Raw genomic sequence first — 9,544 nt, 5'->3', positions numbered from 1 at the left:
CTACTAACTGAGTTATGGACCACAAGCACCATGCTCTACTAACTGAGTTATGGACCACCAGCACCATGCTTGTCTACTAACTGAGTTATGGAGCACAAGCACCATGCTCTAAGTAACTTGAGTTACGGACCACAAGCACCATGCTCTACTAACTGAGTTATGGACCACCAGCACCATGCTCTACTAACTGAGTTATGGACCACAAGCACCATGCTCTACTAACTGAGTTATGGAGGACCACAAGCACCATGCTCTACTAACTGAGTTATGGACCACCAGCACCATGCTCTACTAACTGAGTTAAGGACCACAAAGCACCATGCTCTACTAACCTGAGTACGGACCACAAGCACCATGCTCTACAACTGAGTTATGGACCACAAGCACCATGCTCTACTAACTGAGTTATGGCACCACAAGCACCATGCTCTACTAACGGAGTTATGGACCACAAGCACCATGCTCTACTAAACTGAGTACGGACCACCAGCACCATGCTCTACTAACTGAGTTATGGACCACCAGCACCATGCTCTAGCTAACTGAGTTATGGACCACCAGCACCATGCTCTACTAACTGAGTTACGGACTACAAGCACCATGCTCTACTAACTGATTATGGACTACAAGCACCATGCTCTACTAACTGAGTTATGGACCACCAGCACCATGCTCTACTAACTGAGTTATGGACCACAAGCACCATGCTCTACTAACTGAGTTATGGACCACAAGCAAGTGTCTATCCAGCAACCTCACTGATTGGGCCCACTAAACATAATTCATATGTATCCATCCAGCCCTTTCTGTCCAAGTTACTAGCCTGCGTCCAGATCTGTTTGTGCCTGTTCCTACTGACCCATCCCAGATTAATGTTTTGTGCTGTTCATACTGACCCATCCCAGATTAATGTTTGTGCTGTTCATAATGACCCATCCCAGATTAATGTTTGTGCTGTTCCTACTGACCCATCCCAGATTAATGTTTGTGCTGTTCATACTGACCCATCCCAGATTAATGTTTGTGCTGTTCATACTGACCCATCCCAGATTAATGTTTGTGCTGTTCCTACTGACCCATCCCAGATTAATGTTGTGCTGTCCTGCCATTTCAATTGTACAGTTCATACTGTACTGGCCTATGCTGTCTGTCTCTCTCTCTCTCTCTCTCTCCTCTCTCCTCTCTCTCTCTCTCTCTCTCTCTCTCTCCTCTCTCTCTCTCTCTCTCTCTCTCTCTCTCTCTCTCTCTCTCTCTCTCTCTCTCCCCCCCCCCCTCTCTCTCTCCATCTCCCCCCCCCCGCTCTCTCTCTCTCCTCGCTGGTATTAAATATGGATCAGTATAATAACAACATTAGCAGTCCTTCCTCTCTCACAATAGGTGATCATCAACTGTGATAGTGGTTGTGCCCAAGCTATGTTTATTCAAATGCACCTTTAAATAGCAAAAACAGAAACCATCCTGGATGTGATATGAAGCCATGCTGTAATGTATATTCAGTAGTGTAAGCTCTATATGTCATGCAGGCTTGGTATCTATCTCCATGGCAACAGGGAAACATGGGACATCAAGGATTGACCACCAGGTGAGGTACACACAGGACGAATTCCATCACTAGACTGCTCTGTTAGAGTCTGTGTTAGATGTCTCACTAAATGTACCTCATATTATACTGTAATATTCACAGATGAAAAAAGTAACACATTTATTTTAATAGGTTTATGTATATCATTCAATCTGTATAACAATGGAATAGTTCAGTTTTAAAATTGAGTGATGGAAATAAGAAATGTAACTGTACCCGTCATCACTGTCAAACGCTCCATAAAACACTTCTGCGAGCAGGCCTTTCTAATCGACCTGGCCCGAGTATCCTGGAAGAATATTGACCTCATCCCGTCAGTACAGGATGCCTGGTTGTTCTTTACAAGTAATTTCCTCACCATCTTAAATATGCATGCCCCTTTCAAAAAAATGTAGAACTAAGAACAGATATAGCGCTTGGTTCACTCCAGACCTGACTGCCCTCGACCAGCACAAAAACATCCTGTGGCGTATTGCACTAGCATAAAATAGTCCCCGCGATATGCAACTTTTCAGGGAAGTCAGGAACCAAAACACGCAGTCAGTTAGGAAAGCAAAGGCTAGCTTTTTCAAACAGAAATTTTCATCCTGTAGCTGTAACTCCAAAAAGTTTTGGGACACTGTAAAGTCCATGGAGAATAAGAGCACCTCCTCCCATCTGCCCACTGCATCGAGGCTAGGAAACACTGTTACTACCGATAAATCCACAATAATCGAGAATTTCAATAAGCATTTCTCTATGGCTGGCCATGCTTTCCTCCTGGCTACCCCATCCCCGGCCAACAGCTCCACACGCAGCTACTTGCCCACACGCAGCTACTCCCCCGCAGCTACTTGCCCAAGCATCCCCAGCTTCTACTTCACCCAAATCCAGATAGCAGATGTTCTGAAAGAGCTGCAAAACCTGGACCCGTACAAATCAGCTGGGCTAGACAATCTGGACCCTCTCTTTCTAAAATAATCTGCCGCCATTGTTGCAACCCCTATTACTAGTCTGTCCAACCTCTCTTTCGTATCGTCCGAGATTCCTAAAGATTGGAAAGCTGCTGCGATCATCCCCCTCTTCAAAGGGGGTGACACTCTAGACCCAAACTGTTACAGACCTACAGTGGGGAGAACAAGTATTTGATACACTGTCAATTTTGCAGGTTTTCCTACTTACAAAGCATGTAGAGGTCTGTACTTTTTATCATAGGTACACTTCAACTGTGAGAGATGGAATCTAAAACAAAAATCCAAGAAAATCACATTGTATGATTTTTAAGTAATTAATTTGCATTTTATTGCATGACATAAGTATTTGATAAAACCTACCACCAGTAAGAATTCCGGCTCTCACAGACCTGTTAGTTTTTCTTTGAGAAGCCCTCCTGTTCCCACTCATTACCGTGTATAACTCCACCTGTTTGAACTCGTTACCTGTATAAAAGACACCTGTCCACACACTAATCAAACAGACTCCAACTCTCCACAATGGCCACGACCAGAGAGCTGTGTAAGGACATCAGGGATAAAATTTAGACCTGCACAAGGCTGGGATGGGCTACAGGACATAGAAAAACAGCTTGGTGAGAAGGCAACAACTGTTGGCGCATTATTAGAAAATGGAAGACGTTCAAGATGACGGTCAATCACCCTCGGTCCTGGGCTCCATGCAAGATCTCACCTCGTGGGGCATCAATGATCATGAAGAAGGTGAGGGATCAGCCCAGAACTACCACGGCAGGACCTGTCAATGACCTGAAGAGAGCTGGGACCACAATCTCAAAGAAAACCATTAGTACCACACCACGCCGGTCATGGATTAAAATCCTGCAGTGCACGCAAGGTCCCCCTGCTCACGCAGTGCATGTCCAGGCCGTCTGAAGTTTGCCAATGACCATCTGGATGATCCAGAGGAGGAATGGGAGAAGGTCATGTGGTCTGATGAGACAAAATAGAGCTTTTTGGTCTAAACTCCACTCGCCCGTGTTGGAGGAAGAAGAAGGATGAGTACAGCCCCAAGAACACCATCTTAATCGTGAAGCATGGAGGTGGAAACATCATTCTTTGGGATGCTTTTCTGCAAAGGGGACAGGACGACTGCACCGTATTGAGGGGAGGATGGATGGGGCCATGTATCGCGAGATCTTGGCCAACAACCTCTTCCCTCAGTAAGAGCATTGAAGATGGGTCGTGGGCTGGGTCTTCCAGCATGACAAGCGACCGCGCAACACACAGCCAGGGCAACTAAGGAGTGGCTCGTAAGAAGCATCTCAAGGTCCCGGAGTGGCCTAGCCAGTCCTCCCAGCCCTGAACCCATAGAAAATCTTTGGAGGGAGCTGAAAGTCCGTATTGCCAGCGACAGCCCCCGAAACCTGAAGGATCTGGAGAAGGTCTGTATGAGAGGAGTGGGCCAAAATCCTGCTGCAGTGGTGGTGCAAACCTGGTCAAGAACTACAGGAAACGTATGATCTCTGTAATTGCAAACAAAGGTTTCTGTCTAAATTTAAGTTCTTCTTTTCTGATGTATCAAATACTTATGTCATGCAATAAAAATGCTAATTAATTACTTAAAAATCATACAATGTGATTTTCTGGATTTTTGTTTTAGATTCCGTCTCTCACAGTTGAAGTGTACCTATGATAAAAATGACAGACCTCTACAATGCTTTGTAAGTAGGAAAACCTGCAAAATCGGCAGTGTATCAAATACTTGTTCTCCCCACTGTATATCCATCCTGCCTGCCCTTTCTAAAGTCTTCAAAGCGCAAGTTAACAAACAGATCACTGATCATTTCGAATCCCACCGTACCTTCTCCGCTGTGCAATCTGGTTTCAGCTGGTCACGGGTGGCACCTCAGCCACGCTCAAGGTACTAAACGATATCATAACCGCCATCGATAAAAAGGCTTTCGACTCTGTCAATCACCGGCATTCTTATCGGCAGACTCAACAGCCTTGGCTTCTCAAATGACTGCCTCACCTGGTTCCACAACTACTTCTCAGACAGAGTTCAGTGTGGTCAAATCGGAGGGCCTGTTGTCCGGACTTTCTGGCAGTCTCTATGGGGTACCACAGGGTTCAATTCTAGGCCGCGACTCTTTTCTCTGTATACATCAACAATGTTGCTCTTGCTGCGGGTGATTCCTTGATCCACCTCGACGCAGACGACCCCATTCTGTATACATCTGGCCCTTCTTTGCACCGTGTTAACAAACCTCCAAATGAGCTTCAATGCCATACAACACCCTTCTGTGGCCTCCAACTGCTCTTAAACGCTAGTAAAACTAAATGCATGCTTTTTCAACAATCGCTGCCCACGCCCGCCCGACTAGCATCACTTCTCTGGACAGTTCTGACTTAGAATATGTGGACAACTACAAATACCTAGGTATCTGGGTAGACTGCAAACTCTCCTTCCAGGCTCATATTAAGCATCTCCAATCCAAAAGTAAATCTAGAATCGGCTTCCTATTTCACAACAAAGCCTCCTTCACTCACGCTGCCAAACATACCTCGTAAAACTGACTATCCCTAGCCGATCCTCGGACTCACGTTGCAATGCCATTTACAAAATAGCCTCCAACACTCTACTCAGCAAACTGGATGCAGTCTATCACAGTGCCATCCGTTTTGTCACCAAAGCCCCATATACCACCCACCACTGCAACCTGTATGCTCTCGTTTGCTGGCCCTCGCTACATATTCGTCGCCAGACCCACCTTCTCCAGGTCATCTATAAGTATTTGCTAGTTAAAGCTCCGCCTTATCACAGCTCACGGGTCACCATAACAACACCCACACGTAGCACGCGCTCCAGCAGGTATATCTCACTGGTCATCCCCAAAGCCAACACTTCCTTTGGCCGCCTTTCCTTCCAGTTCTCTGCTGCCAATGACTGGAACGAATTGCAAAAATCGCTGAAGCTGGAGACTTATATCTCCCTCACTAACTTTAAGCATCAGCTATCTGAGCAACTTACCGATCGCTGCAGCTGTACACAGCCCATCTGTAAATAGCCCATTAAACTACCTACCTCATCCCCATATTGTTTTAATTACTTTTTTTGCTCTTTTGCACACCAGTATTTATACTTGCACACCATCACTCCAGTTTTAATTTGCTAAATTGAAATGACTTCGCTACTATGGCCTATTTATTGCCTTACCTCCTTACGCCATTTGCACACACTGTATATAGAGTTTTCCATTGTGTTATTGACTGTACTTTTGTTTTCCCACGTGTAACTCTGTGTTGTTGTTTTTTGTCGCACTGCTTTGCTTTATCTTGGCCAGGTCGCAGTTGTAAATGAGAACTTGTTCTCAACTGGCCTGCCTGGTTAAATAAAGGTGAAATAAATAAAATAAAAATTAAGCTATGCTGCCAGTGTGTGGAATATTTACACCATGATAGAAACATAATTTAAAAGCCATTGGAATTACCATGGGTGTGCCCAATTAGTTCCAATTAGGCGTATTATCAAGATGTGGCATTGGACCTATTCAGGGTTAACCAACCAGGTAACACCAGATCCAATATTTATTTTATTTAACTAGCCAAGTCAGTTAAGAACAAATTCTTATTTACAACGAAGAACTAGCAGAGAACAGTGGGTTAACTGCCTTGTTCAGGGGTAGAATGACAGATTTTCAGCTCAGGGATTCAATCCAGCAACCTTTTGGTTACTGGCCTAATGCTCTAACCACTGAGCCACCTGCTGCCCAAAAAACAATTCCAGGTCCCTAGAACTTCGGGAGATGCCTTTAATACCGGCCACTAGGGAAAACAGTGAGCACTATTCCCATCAAGTAGGCGCGCGGCTTCCTACGGCGTGCTACGGCTTGCTAGACCACGAGCTCAGGCTCAGAGGATCGCCTGTTCGATCCCAGTGGTGGGCATTTTTTGCCTGAACTTAACCTTTAAAAAATCGATGTTTGTGGACAAACGTCAAATACTGCAGTCATACAATGAGATATTGTTGGCCAAACAGGTGCGAGTTTGAATAGTTATTGGCACTCTATATCCCTGCAGGTAGAAGTGCTGTAAAACTATTACAAACTCATATGGTACATATTAGGTTACATATTAGGCAGAACTATACTTTACTGTTTTGAATTATAACATGTTTCACATCAACATGTGAACCTGAGAAAGAAAATATGTTATGGCTTGTTATGTCGCAAAAAAAAGTGTTAATGAGACGTGATCACCTGCAGCTAAATGAATGATTCATTCACAGTACTTAAGAGTTTTGCTGATCATCACGTCATCAACCTCTCATCATCACGTTCCACACTCATCATCTGCCATCTAAGACATCTAAGGCTATTCCGATTTACCACACCTGACATACTTTCCCTGGCGTTTGCCGTGATGCTCTATAGCCTAGATTTAATTAACGACTAAAATAATGGCATGAATTAAATGTGCTTTTCTATAGTTCTACTCAGACGCGCATCACGTGTTTCGGTTCAATTCTCAGCCAGCGGTTTCCATGAACTGAACTATAGGCTTCAATGCTCAGATTGCTCCAGTTCTCCGGGTATGTGGTCGCTTGTCAAAGCCGGACTGAAATCCACAACCAAAAAATGAAAATTCTGAGAAATTGATTGAGGTGATTATTGAAGATAGCGATATTTCGATTGGACAAGAAAGCATATGGAAAACTGAAAACTGGAACCAGGGGTTCGTGCAGGGGTTCTGCTACGAAGAAGTTTCAGAGTGGATGTAACATCGACACGTCAAAGCTCKGCAGCCTCAGAGGCTCTTTCAGTTCAGAAAAAAAGTACTTGGGTAAGTAGGAATCAATTAAATATATGTATTGGCTATGGCAACATATTTAGCCTAAAGCCACAGTCTCTGAAATTTCCAGTGAATGAAAACATAAAAAAAAAACGAATAACATATTAGGCTATATTATATTTTATCATGGTGGACTGTTATCCAATTATCTTTAGATCCTTAAAAAATAATGATGCTCTCGTCAAATGTCACTGCTTGAGAAATACAGATCACAGACATTGTAGGAAGTGCAGCATTGCTGTGGCAACAGTTGCATGTGAAAATGTAATTTGCTTTGTTTTGTTGGTCGCCCTTTATGAGCGCCATACATACTATGTGTTTATCCTGACWCAAAGAGTTTCTCTTACAACGAACAATCTGAAGAAAAAAACGACATTATATTCAATATTTACAATGATTAAATGCGGACACTGGCGCATAAGGAGAAACGTGTAGCCTATTCGACATTATTGGACACAAGTACTGTTGCATCCACAGATTAGTTTAAGATCACTTGTAGGCTTCACTATTTGGTATTTTCTTGTAAAGGTTATTAGGCAAACAGTCTATAATGTTATTAGCTATGATATGACCTATCAGGTTGTCTATAATCAGAGACCTTACCTTCAGCCGACCTACTGAATAAATTACCTATGGTTCTTTCGAAATCTACTATTCCACAATCTTCTATGGATATGCATAAGATATCTTTCTGGTACTTCACCCTGTTATCAAACATACGATTGACCTTCTTACACTTTCTGAAAAAGTTAGCTAGAACCTTAAAGGCGTTTCTTTGACTTTTCCCATAGGCGACCCTTTTGAATAGCTTTATTGTCCCAGTGAACTTTCACAGTAGGACACTATTATTCTATGCGATTACACAATATACGGTTTATTCTCATATACACGTGTTCTTCCTTGAAGACAGCCTTCTAGCCATCCTTCCTTGTAACCCTCTTCTTTTCTAATATATCTCTCGCAGGGGTCGCCCTCTTCACTCTGCACTCCTTTCTCTTACACATTACCCTTCACCTTTCCGTTCCCCCTCATTCTTTCTTTCCTCCTCTCTCTCGCTACTTGCGTTCACTATATCAATATACAACCCATTTTTATATAAGTGTGTACTTGATGTCCCCATATATTTCAGTCAGATGTCATTATTCACACCAAACATCTATGCAATATAAACCAAGTATAGATTAGCGGCAGCTTATTGGAGCCAAACTGGTTTGAGCATGGCCAATTCTAAGACTAATATATAGACGTGCACAAAGTTTGAATAGACTCAATTAACGAATTAACACAATCTCAAACTATCAATACAGTAAAACTATCACAGAATACTTATAACACAAACGATCACACATTATCAATCATATTCAACCCAGTAAGTCTACTCAAAAAGAAGTGATTGAGACGAATTCTATAATTCCATAGAATTATTACCTTATCTTATATAATAAGTGACTAATGTCCAGAGTTCTGTGTCCCACCATTGTTATCACAATTGTGGTATATAAGTACACAAAGTGTTGATTACAAATGGTGCTTGAAGTCGTTCTACTGAGTTTCCTTTTGCCTCAGCTAAATTGCTGGACAATACGATGACTCAACCAACACATCATGCTGCTCATTTACACCTTACCTTGACTATTTCTCACCCCACATTCACCTTCAGAGAGGTTTGAGTTCTGATGAATCACTGATCTATTGTTGATGGATCTAGAGTCAGGGAATACATGAGGGAGAATAGATTGTGACTCTTATATAATAGAGTCTTAACATCTTCGTCAGCTTCCCTCCCGTATGCGTAGCGCAATGTGCCCTAGCCACATCGAGTTGTGAGGATCAACGACTCACAGATGGGGTATGCCTTGTGAGATATCTGCACATTGTTCTCCTCCATACCCCCTCTCGTCTACTCTCTGAATTAATAAGAGGACCACAAATCGCTAGTATCTACGATTTGACTCAATGTGTGTTTTTTTGTTCAATTTCTCTGTTCCAATGTTGTTCAAATGAATTATAGTTTTTGTTTTCTCACTTTCTTATCCTCTGCTCTTCTTCACTCACCAAGTTAGTCCTCTTGCTCTGTATTCTCAATCTACACTCTTTCTTCGTCTAGTGATCAAGTTCACATTTTGGACCAAGAATGTTGCCTATACCATTGGAAATACGTAACTCTTACTACTAACCG

This window comes from Salvelinus sp. IW2-2015, unplaced genomic scaffold (assembly GCF_002910315.2).
Source record: "Salvelinus sp. IW2-2015 unplaced genomic scaffold, ASM291031v2 Un_scaffold1753, whole genome shotgun sequence".
In the NCBI taxonomy this organism is placed as follows: Eukaryota; Metazoa; Chordata; class Actinopteri; order Salmoniformes; family Salmonidae; genus Salvelinus; species Salvelinus sp. IW2-2015.
Note: the sequence above shows the minus strand (reverse complement) of the source record.